General features: G+C 40.7%; 1 protein-coding gene across 2 annotated transcripts in view; it reads left to right on the top strand.

Moving 5' to 3' along the window:
• Nucleotides 1-2086: 2086 nt before the first annotated feature.
• LOC143038862 (glycoprotein-N-acetylgalactosamine 3-beta-galactosyltransferase 1-like) overlaps nt 2087-13406 on the top strand; it is a 99239-nt gene continuing 87919 nt past the window's right edge. For both annotated transcript variants that reach the window (XM_076208503.1, XM_076208502.1), the window contains exon 1: nt 2087-2222. The gene's annotated coding sequence lies outside the window, so the exon portion shown is untranslated. The remainder of the gene's footprint in view (nt 2223-13406) is intronic.

Genomic DNA, 13406 nt, shown 5'->3' with positions numbered 1-13406 from the left:
AACGTGCACAGACATTGCAAGGGGCAGGTGCTTTGGGCTGGAAATTCGGCACTTCACTCTTTTGTATTATATATTCGTATTTGGCAACTATCCGGTAAGGTGCAACACCGTTTTCCACATTATAATTTCTGAATGGTAAGAAAATGGAAAAAGCCTGTGAGAAATCTTTTTTCATTCATTTTCATAATTTTTGTGATGAAGGGCACTTTTGGGGCACAGGGCAAAGGGGCAAGTGCTCGAGCACCCCCAGTATCCCCCCTCTCCACGGGCCTGCCTTAGTGGCCTATGGAGTTCTGAATTTTGAGTTCCGTCATCAATCAGGGATTGATAGAACGGTCTCTCCATTTTAGCAGAATTTATTGAAAGTAGGGGTAAATTTATCTAACCCCTTTGGCTACCGAGGAGGTAGTGCCTGGCATTCTAAAAAAAAAAAAAAAAAAAAAAAAAAAAAAAAAAAAAAAAAAAAAAAAAAAAAAAAAAAAAAAAAAAAAAAAAAAAAAAAAAAAAAAAAGTCTGATCCCTTCAAAATAACCGATGATTGTGAATATTTTTCACAAGAAGAGTTTAGAAGGTGGTATAGCCCAAGCTAATACACGAGTTCAAATGTAAATATCATAACTGGAAATCAAGGATATAGGTTAAGGTGGAACTGTACATGAATTTGAGTCTAGGAATGTTAGAAAATTAGAGAATAGGAGACGGGGTCTAACGAGCGTTGATTTCCTAAATACTACAATGGTGCTGTTTTGGTATGCGATCTCAAAGTCGTGCTTTTGTTTTGGTATGCGATCTCACCTGATAGTAGCGATCTATGTTTATCATATCTTTTTTGCTGTTTTGGTATGCGATCTCATTTATGGCATGATCTCAAAAATTGGGATTTTGCTTTCGTATGCGCTCTCAATATTTTAAAAATAGGTAACAAAAAAAAAATAACCTAACCGAACCTAACTTAACCTAACCGAACCAATAAACAAGAAATGCATGTTGTGTTAGGTTAGGTTAGGTTAGGTTAGTTATGTTAGGTTAAGATCGCATACCAAAGCAAAATACTAATTTTTGAGATCACGCCAAAACCGCACCTGCTACAATCAGGTAAACACACGCAATACTTCTGACCCAGGGCAGTGGACAAGATGCAGGGACGACCCGTCATCCAGGAGGTGCCAAGATAAGAGGGAGGGAAGAGAGGAGTGGAATAGGGTGGAGTGGTTTCCATGCCTTTTTCTTTTGGCTACCTCCTGTGTAAGGGGGGGAAAGCCTTTGGTATATTTATGTATATGGATTAAAAAAAAACTAGTGAATAGGAGATGAGACATAACGAGCGTTGCCGCTTTCCTGTGTACTACAATTAGGTAAATACAAAGACATGCAACTGCAACCTCGACTCAACGGAGGAGATTTTGGAACCTAAAAATGGCGCTGGAAACGTGCTGTTTTATGCTTCAATCGAAATATGGTAACTGTTGTCTTGCGTTTCATTGATTGCAAAACTGTAGACCCACAGCGTCTGGCAATGGTCCCAAGTTAAGTCTGGACTGTTGTCTTATTAGTGTGGGTCTATATCTGTCATCAACCATTAGAAAGGGCAGGCACCGGTTTTCGGCTCTTCCTAAGTGAAAAAGTAGGGGGCGGGGCTTATACGAAGAAAATATGATCTTCGACTAGGTCCTGAGACCGAGTGCCAGGCTCATGGAGATGCATTTCCAGATGCCGGTGAGAGCTCATAGGTTTTGAAAATAGGCTACGGGGAGATTGTTGCCCCTAACCTTTATTCATTTATTATGCCCACACCAGCAGGCACAGTGCCTATCTTCTCGTGACAATATATTCAGGGGTAGGCTCTTTGTACAGAACATAAATTTGAATTTTGAGTATTACAAGGATTGAAATGATTTCGTCATATCTAGAATTTACAACTTTCACCTTGTTTTCTATTGTTAATATCAACTAAGTGAAGCCCATCATGAATCCATAAACATAAAATTTATCTTTTTATCTCCAGTGGTACTAAGTGCTTTTTGTTGTCAGACGTACGAGTAACGATACTTTGCGTACGATCACCCTATGACAAACCTCCGTCAACACAACTTCATTGCAGTTCAGAGAAACTCAAAACAGAGTGGGCCGTGAAAACAGTGAGGAGGACCGTATAAGAGTGCCTGGGGAAAGAGACACACCAATGTTGATTGTTTATTGAGCTCAGATTTTCCCTACTTAAGGTGCGTTTTCACCCATTTGTACATTTTCTTGCTATATGTGTGAGGCATGAAAGCCGACTTTTAAAATTGAACCCAGTAGCGATAAAACAAAATAGTGCCACCAACACTGTGCATTATGATTATAGTGGGAGGTGCCATACGGGTATAGTACAGCTTGTTTGTTCATATTGATCAGTCATGGGGATATTTAAAATTATCTGTGATGGCAAATTGGTAGCGGCTGTACTAGACTCTCTAGGTACCTGTCACATCAGAGGCTAACAGTTTTATTTCGTGTTAAATTGTGCTATTCTTGTGCAGGGACATGCAAGATTAATCCCAAATCAAGTCTTTGGATAATATTTCGGGAATATATTACGTGGAGAGGAAGATAGAATTAGGGTACTAAACTGTTAACAGCTGATTTAGGGAATATATGTAATTATATTAATTCAAATACTGTTGGAGAATGGAGCCACTAGAGTTAAGGGTAACATTACACATGAACAATCTTGACTTATGTATTATTATTTCATGTACTATTATTAAAAGGTTGATTTTACTCTGATTTAAAGTCCTGTTGTAGCTATAGTTGATAGCCATCCATTTCCACTAATCATTTATTATGGAAGTATGAAAATTTAAGTACTTTATATGAATTTGAAAGGGGGCATATTAATATGTGTTTGTGTTGATAACATATAGGCATAGCAATGGTATGACTTTGGCCTATTGCTCTATAAGAATATGGTATGATTTGAGGCATCAGTCTATGTACATATTTTGGATGCCATGAATACAGCCTTAATGTGCAGATTTGTACAATTTTCTTACCTTATGGAGAAGGACAAGTTATCTACAAACATAATATTGAATTCTTGACCATATTCTTACCAATGTCACCCAATTGGATAGTGGAATGGCTGATGTAGGATTGCTGGGGCAGGAAGCCTTCTTTGGCTCATCTGATGTTCCCCAAATTGCTGCAGGTAGTGGTTCCAGTTTTGCCTTGAACATAGTTTTGGGTAAAACTACCTCTGCTGGCAGTTTATTCCATTCTTTAGTCACTCTTTGTGCAAAGAAATATTTTCTTGTATCAAGTCAGGGATGAAGCTTGAAATTTTTTGTAATCATGTCTTTAGTGAGTCCGGGTCTAAACTTGAAGAAATCCTGGGGGTTGAGACCTTCAAAATCATGTATTGTCATAATTTCCTCAATAAGGTCACTCTTCAGTCTTCTAACATCCAGTTTAGCATGATTGGCCCTGTCAGTCTTTTACTGTATGGCATATTTGATAGGCCCCAGTCATTTTTGTCTCCAAGTTATCTACATTGCATTGATTATATAGTCTCCATGCTTGTACACAGTATTCCAAATGTGGATGTACCAGCAATATGTATAATTTTTATCATATTCATCTTGCCATTATTAACAAATGCTCTACTGATGCTACCAACAACTTAGCCTATTTTGACTACATTGGTGATGTGGTTACTTGGAGGTAGAGATGCATGAATAGTTATGCCCAGGTCTTTTTCCCTGTCTACATTTAGAATTGGTTTTCCACCTAGTTCATGTGTTGATATGCATTGTTATGTCCAACATGTAGGCATTTACATTTTTCGACATTAAATAACATGAACCAGTCCAATGACCACTTGTGTAACTTGTTCTGATCCTGTTGTAAAATATGCATGTCTGTTGGAGTAGCTGCTTTCCCAAAAAACTTTTGTTGTCGACAGACATGAGTATATGATTCACTAGGTCATGATCTATGTTGTTAATAGTGTGAAGAGTATAGGTCTAAGGACAGATCCTTTTGTTTTGGCACACCACTCTTAACATCTTGCCCTTCTGATGTTTTACCCTCCACTACCACTCTCTGTGTTCTGTTTTTTAGCCATGCTTATATCTACTCTGTGACTTTACCCTGACTCCGTGGGGTTTTATCTTTTTGGCTAAACATTGGTGTGGGGTTTTGTCAAACACCTAGAAATCTAGGTACAGCATATCGACTGGACTACCTTCATCAATATATTTAGATACCACATCTAGAAATATTAATAAATTGGTTAGACATGATTTTCTGGCCATAAAACCATGTTCGCTTTCCTTGATCAGTTTATTGGTTAGATGTTTCATAAGTTCATCTTTTATCAGTGACTTCAATACTTTGGTAATGTGTGATGTTGAGCTTATTGGCCTGTAATTGCCTACAAGGTCTTTCAATCCCTTTTTAAACATTGGTGCCACATTAGTAGTTCTCCAGGTCCTCTGGGACATCCCCACTGTCTAAGCTTTTCTTGAATATTTTGTTGAGGAGTAGCTACTGTACCTCTTAGGTTTCTCAGAACAACTGGATTTGTACTGTCATTTCCCAGTGATTTTTCTGGTTTTAATTTCTTTAATTTTTCTGTTATTTTCCCAAATTGAGATATCTACTGTCAGGTAATTTGTTTCACTGTGTACCTGTACTGGATCTGGAATCAATGCAAAGTCTTCTGTAAATATTGTGGTGAAGTAATTAGTGAGCTTTTCTGCCATTTCTCCAGTGTCTATCACTTTTTGTTTGTTAGGTTTGATCAGTGGACTGACTCTTTCCTTTACTGTCATTTTACTTTTAATGTATCTATCAGGCTGGTAGTTTTGCCCCATGTTGGGCTGGTTTGAAGGCAAACTCTGATGGAGAGGATTTGTTTGTTTATTTAGAAATTAATGATGACATCAATAATGATAGCTCGCTCTAAGTTCGAGAAAAGAGGGTGGGGAGACAGGGAGGGAGGTGATGACTGTGTGTTTCATGTTGCATCCCAATTTGGTCCACTTCTGGGGGAGGAGGTGAGAAAGCAAGGGGGCAATGACCCAGGCTCACAGTATGATGCTCTGAGGTGATCTGAATCTTTGGCATTCTTCTGGTTTTTATATACATTGGCAGGTCATGACCCGTGCTCCTAATTGGTGTGAGGTCAAAGTGTGATGTGTGGGAAATCTGATGCAAAATGTTCTTATGCTGACTCATAAAGACAGAAGGTATGCATTTCTCAATTAATACAATGTTGTTAGAATCAGCACCGTGTGAGATCGAAACCTTTATTGGTACGACGTTTCGCTTGTTACAGCTTTTTCAAGTACAGACATATGGCAAACACTCGTACATATAGGCCGACGGGGAAGGAACTGGGAGAGGTTATCAGGGAGGGGTGGGTGGTAGGTGGAAGGGAGGAGGGGGGGAGGTGTGAGAAGGGGACGGGTGGGACTCAGTGGAGAAAAAGGAGGACATTTCGGACAGTTTGTTGAAAAGGACTAAGGGGGACATTTCATACATTTGTATAATGCGGGTAACAGATGGATGATAGGGGGGGCGTTGTGGAAAATGCCTCTGTTCTGCTCAATGGTTTTGAAGCTTTGAATGGCGGCCGCTTCCAGGCATTTCCTCCTCACCCTGTCTGGTTCACTAAAAAGAAGCTCTGTGTTATCCCAATCCATCAAGTGGTCGTTGGTGTTCCGGTGGATAACACAGGCGTTGGTGGTGATGTTCCAGGAATCATAGCGATGCTCCCGGATCTGGGTCTTCAGGTCACAGGAGGTCTCGCCGATATATACTCTATCACATCCAGCACAGGGTATGCGGTAGACACCAGCGTTTTTCCCCCACATCTCGTCCTGGCTGTCACTCCTTCTAGAGAGCTCATTGATAGTCCTGCTGGACTGGCCCACTACTTGAATGTGTTATCCACCAAACACCAACAACCACCTGATGGATTGGGATAACGCAGAGCTTCTTTTTAGCCCCATCATTTAGTTCCTCATGTATGTTTTGTAGATGAATAATATAATTATTGTTGGGCAGCTATCATAAGCTTTCATCTCTTGCCTTTCTCTCTGAGTGCTATATGTTATTAATATATTATTATTTTCTGTCTCTTTTCTCCTATTCTTTTCATCCTGATGTTTTTCTCAGTAGTTCTTTCTTCATTTTCATAACTCCTAAATTTTATATTAAAGCCTGCAGCAGTCGCGTTTCATCAAACAGAATGACCGTTTATGAAGAATGAATACAACTAATGACACTGTGGAGTAGATGGCACTATGGGCAGGTTTTGGGTGAATGACTGAAGAAGACAAAAGTTTTGGGGATAGAATCAGTATTTCAAATTGCAATAAATGAAAAACAAATTTCTCTTTGTGTAATTTATTTAGCCATTATTGACTTAGGGAAGTACTAAAAATTAATTCCAGTAAAATTAGATACCTTTTATTTTCAAAATGGTTACCCTTTAAATCTGTTTTACCATCTCTATGATGGCACTTGCCTGATACAATGTTGTAACCAAAGTTCTGGTTTTTGGTGTTGAGGTACAATTCTGAGTGACTAGGATTTGCCATTCAGTATTGATTTTTAACCACTTCAGTATGTGTCAAATTCTTGCATGCAGCATCATGGCCCTCACTTAGGGGGGGTTGCATATGCCCTGGGGCGGCACATTTAGGGGGCGACAGTTCAAGTCTGGACATGTCGTCCAGAAGGCTGAGAAAATAATAATAATAAAAAAAGGTCAGAGGAGCCCTGAATATTTTACTGTAATATACAAATTTTGCATAAGAATCAACAGAATATGAAATATTTTCCCTTATCCTTTCTGCAATAGGAACATTAAATAAGTTTTTTTAAAATCTGTTTAATTATTTTGCAAGCCAATAGCTATAATAGGCAGTAAGGGATGGTGGAGATGGGAAATGGTGGTGGGGGGATCACTGAGAACTTTGCCCTGGGGCAGCACTTAGGCATGTAAGGGCTCTGTGCAGCATTGGCTGCCATATGTATGCTGCATCACATTACTTGCATTATGAAATATAAAGTCACTGCTGTATTACTTGTTCTCTTTTACTCCGAGTAATAATAAAAAACAATGTGATCAAACCAGTTTACAGAATCCGGGGATAACTCATGTACAACTACAAGAAATATTTATAATCAAGACACCAGTGCCGGCATCTTTATGTACCCACTCATGCCTCCTGGCGCCTATGTAGGCATCATTGTACCTAAGTAGTTAAGAGTTTGTTAGTTGGAGATTGTAGTCATTTCTGTTGTGTAAATGAAGGTAATTTTGTCCACTTGGATTACCCCTTTTGTAACAGTGCTACACATGATGTATTTTTTATGACTAATGCTAGGTGATTTATTTAGCTGAGGGTAGGGAGTTGTACTGAAGGGATTAATGTTATCTTGATGTCTTCATTGTGTTGATACAATTTACATTCAGTTTCTTGTTTGCTATCACTGTAATGTCAGTCAGTTGTTGCTTTGAGTTTTACCGATTGGAAACCCATAGCCCCACAGGAGCTGACCATGATCTTTGGGCCCCTCCATACATCTCTCCGGGAAGAAACCTTGGACTGATGTCTGCATTGTATTTGCAAAGGAAATACAGGCAAAGTTGATAAAGGGAGATCTTGGGCCTAGTCCAAAGACTGTATCAGTTCCTTGGAAGTGAAGAAGCTGATAAGGTTTGAAGATGGGCAGCAGTGATATCAGTTTCTGACAGGACCACCTTACTATAAGGTTTTATTGGGAATGAAGAGGTGGATAGAGTGAACTTGAGGGGACAACCAAGGATGAGATGGATGGATTGGGTGAAGGGGGTGTTGAGCAAGAGGGGAATGTCTGTTGAGCAAGGAAGGGAGAAGGCAGGAGATATGGGTGAGTGGAGAATGGTTGTGTATAAATGATATGGTGATGCAAGGGAGGGGATGGGGGTTTAGGGAGTGGTTAGGTATTACTGATATTTTGACACAGCCCAAAGGGATTTTCCTTATCTACTCTTTTTCTGTACATGGGGATGGAGAGGTGGGGTTGCTGATAAAGTGAAGCGGTCTTTCTATGAATGTGCTGTGTCTTGCTACATTGCATCTGACCCAGGGCAGTGGATGGGATATGGGGATGACCTGTCATCCATTAGCTAAGATAAGAGGGAAGAAAGGGTGGTGGGTGGGAGTGAGTTCTTGCCTTTTGACTTGGCTACCTCCCTTATAAAGGGGTAAAAGTCATTGTTATACAGATATATATATATATATATATATATATATTGTATTTTGTTTGTGTTTGACTTTTTTATCTTTTGTTTTAATGTACTTTTATCATTTTTCAGTGGCTCTTCCAGGTCGTGCATTGTAGGTGACAAAATTTGTATAATTTCCTGTTCTCTTAATTTTTAGGAGTTTTTGTCTGATCATATATATTGCTGGTACTGGTTGGAAAATTCCTAGACCCTCTTCTGCCTCTACTATTTTTAGGAATGTCCCCTGTGGGGCTACAGGGAGAAGGATGCCTAGTCCTTATCCCCATCCCGTTCTTCTTGCCATTTACGATTCAGTTGGGAAGACTTGGTGGCAGCATTGTATCCCCCACCACAGGGAAGGCAAAAAAAGGAAATGGATATTTAGAGAAATAGTACAGGACAGTAACAAGGGGTTGGGGGACAGCATAACGGAGGGACAATCACAGTACTATATTAAAAGTGTCATCATTTCTCTGTGAACAGAGTCCTCCTCTATCACAGACAAAATGGTGTGTGGCTCTGGTCTGTAGGGGCGCCCCATACAGACCCTAAAGTTATCCTTCTTTAGTTTCTTTTCGTGTCCTCTTGTTTTTCCATTGTCCCATGTTAATAAAACATTCCTATCTAGGATTTCCATTCCTTTCATGATTCTATAAATAGTCAGCAGATCTCTTCTTTCTCTTCTTTGTTCCATAGTTGGTAATTCCAATTTGGACAATCTTTGTTTGTATGTTAATTTGGAGAGAGTTGGTGCCAACTTTGTCATTGCTCTTTGTATTCTTTCTAATTTCTTTATATTCTTTTTAGTACTGGGTGTCCATAGTGTTGCTGCGTACTCCAGTTTTGGTCTTATTAGTGTAACTAATATTTTTTAAATCATTTCCTCATCCAAATAGTCAAATGCCACTTTCATTGACCTTAATAGGTTGAAGGTTTCTCCAACTATTTTATTGATATGTTTGTCTGGTGTCATGTCTTTGCTGATTATTACTCCAAGGTCTCTTTCCGAGTTCATTTTTTTTACTTCTTCACTAATTTGATAATTTCTTGATATTCTATTTTTACCTTTTCCAAACTCCATTATACATACATATACCAAGGCTTTTTCCCCCTTACAAGGGGGGTAGCCAAAAAGAAAAAGGCATAAAATCATTCCCACCCATTCCATCCCTGAATACACTCCACACCCCTCCACCCTCCCTCTTATCTTAGCACCTCCTGAATGACGGGTCATCCCTGCACCTTGTCCACTGTCCTGGGTCAGAAGCAGTGTCGCAAGACACTACACTTATTGATATTGAAGTTCACTTCCCACTTTTGAGTCCATTTTTAGATCTTGTCCAGGTCTAACTGTAATGATTCACAATCCTCCTCTGTTCTTACTTTCTTTAGTATTTTTGCGTCATCTGTGAAGTGTGAGTGTATGTGTATTTACCTAGTTGTATTTTACGGGAAGAGACCTATGCTCGTAGTGACCTGCTTTTGTATCTTTCCGCATCCAGTTTGTTCTTAAAGTCATGTATAGTTTTAGCACTCACTGTCTCCTCATTCAATTTGTTCCAGATATCTATCTCTGTGTGAGTAAACTATTCTTTTTCAGATCTCTTCTGTATAATTGTCCTCCTTAAGTTTCTTCTCGTGTCCTCTTGTTTTTCTTATGTCCCACTTTAGTAAGTTATCTCTATCAAGAATTTCTATCCCCTTCATAATTCTGTAGATGGTTAGCAAATCACCTCATTCTCATCTTTGTTCCAGGGTTGTTGTTGTTGTTGTCGTTCCCTAGACTGTCTGTCCGAGCAGTCCCGTCTCCCCAAGGAAGGCCACAGCCGAAACTGGGTTTTCCCACAAATCCTTTATAGAGTGTATGTTGTGTTGTTTGCGTGCATGATTGTGTATAATGCAGTCTTCCATTATGTGTTGTATGGTATGGGGTGAAGTGTTACATCCTGGGCAGCTGTTCACAACACGGTCGTCCAGCCTCTTCTGGTAGCTTAGAAGTGCTGGGTGGTGACCGCATCGCAGTCTGGCCAAGTGGACTCTGTCCTTTCGTGGGAGAGAGTATTGAGAAGGGTGGATATCAGGGGGTCTGGCATGCAGCAGTGTGTTGTCTTTCAGGGTTGGTAGATTTAGTTTATCCAATCTTTGTATGTCACATTGGAGAGTGTTGGTGCCATCTTTGTCATTGCTCTTTGAATTCTTTCTAGTTTTTTGTTTTTGTTTTAGAACTAGGCCATAATGTTGCAGCGTACTCTAATTTTGGTCTTATCAGTGTAACTAGTATTTTCTTTGCCATCTTTTCATCCATGTAGTCAAAGGCTACTTTCATTGATCTTAATAAGTTAAAAAAAAATTCGGACTAATTTGTTGACATGTTTGTGTGTGTGTGTGTATATATACATAACTATTCTCAAGTAAACCCATTTCTTGCATATCTTTGTATTAAAATTCACTTCCCACTCCTGGCTTCGGTTATGGACCCTGGCCAGACAGTGTGGGTATGAATATCTTTATTTAGAATATGTGTAGAAGTTTAATACTGAAATAGAATTATATGTTTCATGATCTGCCTTAATGAGAATGAACACCTGTGCATGCTCCCACATGACACCTGTACAGTCTACATAGTACTTCACGGGACTGCTCGGACAGACAGTCTAGGGAACGACAACAACAACAACAACATAGTACTTCATCACTTCACTCCCATGGACATTTCTGTACCTTCTCACACAGTTCTTTTCCAGTCCCCTTTTCTTTCTCTTCCCCATCCTCCTCACCTCTCTACTCCTGTTAATTTATTTATTTATTTACTTTTTTTGTCTCTCTCCAATCCCTTCACCTGTCCTGCCATCTCCTTGTCCGCTTCCATTTCCTTCTCCATTCTGCCCTTCCTCTTGCTGCTGTTTTTTCTTTTTTCTTGGTTTGTGGGGCTAGTACCCTCTTGGACTATACATGATCCATTCATATACATGCTCCATTGTTTACACAATACCACTATTACTAATGGTAGCACCCTGCTCTCAGCAGAGGGGGGCTGACCACTCAACCGCAGGCAGTGCCAGGGGAGGGGTGTACTGTCTCAAAACGGGAGACTGTGAGTGGTGGGCTGAGTCCTAGGCAAAGGATGCCTGTGGCTCTACACTTTAGCAGGTAGTAGTGAAGGGGATGTTGCACCTTGGCCCCACAGATTTTGCAGTGTTCTTGATTGTCTCTTCCTGCGTGTAGCACTTGCCACCCACAGTGATATCCCAGGTGGATCTTGTGTGGACAGTAGATTCCACCCTTCTATCCAGAGGCAGGTGAACTGTCCTTGTGCCTAGTGACGATGTGGTACCACAACACTGATTCTGAAGAAATGATTAGACAACTTTATGGATGGGGATGACAGGTGGTAATGGATACGGAGCTGCCCAGTGTAGGCCTTATGGTCTCTTGCAGTCTCCTTCATTCTTACGTTATGTTCTTATGTAAGTATAAGGTTTGGTGCTGTGGTTGGCCCTAGCCATTAATATGACCTTCTTGATGGTGGTGCCCTTGATCTGTGTGATCATGGGTGCCAGGGGGGGCGGTGTGATTTTGATGAACCCCATCGCTGCCTCAGCAGCATCATCCACAATAGTGTTTCCTGGAATCCCAGTATGACTTGGGATCTAGTGAAATGTTGCGGAACTTTCACGGTGGTGCAAAAAGTGCAGCGAGTGCTGGATTGATGCCATTAAGTAGATGTCATCTGTTGATGAACCCCATCGCTGCCTTGGCAGCATCATCCACAATAGTGTTTCCTGGAATCCCAGTATGACTGGGGATCTAGTGAAATGTTGTGGAACTTTCACAGTGGTGCAAAAAGTGCAGTGAGTGCTGGATTGATGCCATTAAGTAGATGCCATCTGTTGTCTTCTTGCCATACTGATGTCCTACCTCCTCCTACTCTGAGCAACAGCACCCAGCTGGTCCAAGCCGAGGGTTTGATCCACAGTTTTCTTTTGTCGTTAATTTTTCTTTTTTACTGCAACTTTACACACTTGTTCTTTTGGCTCCTCCCTCTTCCTCCTGCCTCCTCCCTTCTCTTTGCTTCCTCCCTTCTCCTCAGTCTTCCTTTCTCCCTTCTTCCTTCTCTTTGTTCTTCCCTTCCCCCTTCTGTCTCCTATTTTCTCCTTTCCACCCTCCACATCCCAGATGCACAGTTGTGTATCTATATGAAATTTTCCCAATCTGATTAATTTCATAATTTCAGGGGCTGCTTGGTCCTGTTTTGATTTATTCAGGTTAACTTGTGCTTGCTTCTCTTTCTTCCTTTTCTTTCCTCTTCCCCTGTACACAACCCTCCTCTCCTCTCTTCCCTGCACATACCTTATTTTCCCTCCTCCCTCCACTTTCCTCTTCCATCCTTTTTCCCCATCCCTCCTCTTCCCTCCAGTTCATTTCTTCTCTCCTATTCCATCCTCATCCCTTCTGTTCCCTCCATTCCCCTCCTTTTCTGTCCCAATTCATTTCTCCCTCATTTTTCCATCTATTCCTTCCTCCTCCTCCTCTCCTCTTCTTTCCATCATTTCTCATCTGGACTCGATCCCCAAGTAACTTGATTCCCTCCCCCTCGTGTTTTGATATTCTTTCCAAACTCACCATTTTTCTCAGAGATCTTGCTTTTCTGCTCCTGGCCAAAGTTGTCCTATCTTGACCCATCATTTTTCCTCTCCTGATGACCTCAAATTTCCCCTCGTAGCACCACATTTTCCCCTCTGGCCTCATTTTCCCCTTCTGCCCTTACCACTTTTCCCTTTCTTGATTTTACGTTTACCTTTCCTTACCTCGCTTCTCCCCTCTTGATCATATTTCCCCCCTCTAACCTTGCTCTTCCCCCAACTCTTCATCTGATTTGATCCCTCAATTTTTACCCCAATTTTCCATTTAATTCCGTATCGTCCTCTTATGGCCAAACTTCTCCCCTTCCAACATCTTATCCCCCCCCTCCTCGCTTTCCTTCATGAATGGCCTAGTACCTCCACATCTGGAACAAACTGAATAAAGAAACAGTGAGTGCAAAAACTATACAAGAATTGAAGATCAGACCGGATGCTGAAAGATACAAATCGGGTCACTACAAGCATAGCTCTCTTCCCATAAAATACAACTAGGTAAATAC

The sequence above is a fragment of the Oratosquilla oratoria genome, chromosome 25 (assembly GCF_046742065.1).
Source record: "Oratosquilla oratoria isolate Oo_2021 chromosome 25, ASM4674206v1, whole genome shotgun sequence".
NCBI lineage: Eukaryota > Metazoa > Arthropoda > Malacostraca > Stomatopoda > Squillidae > Oratosquilla > Oratosquilla oratoria.
Note: the sequence above shows the minus strand (reverse complement) of the source record. Positions and strands in the feature narration are given on the sequence as shown.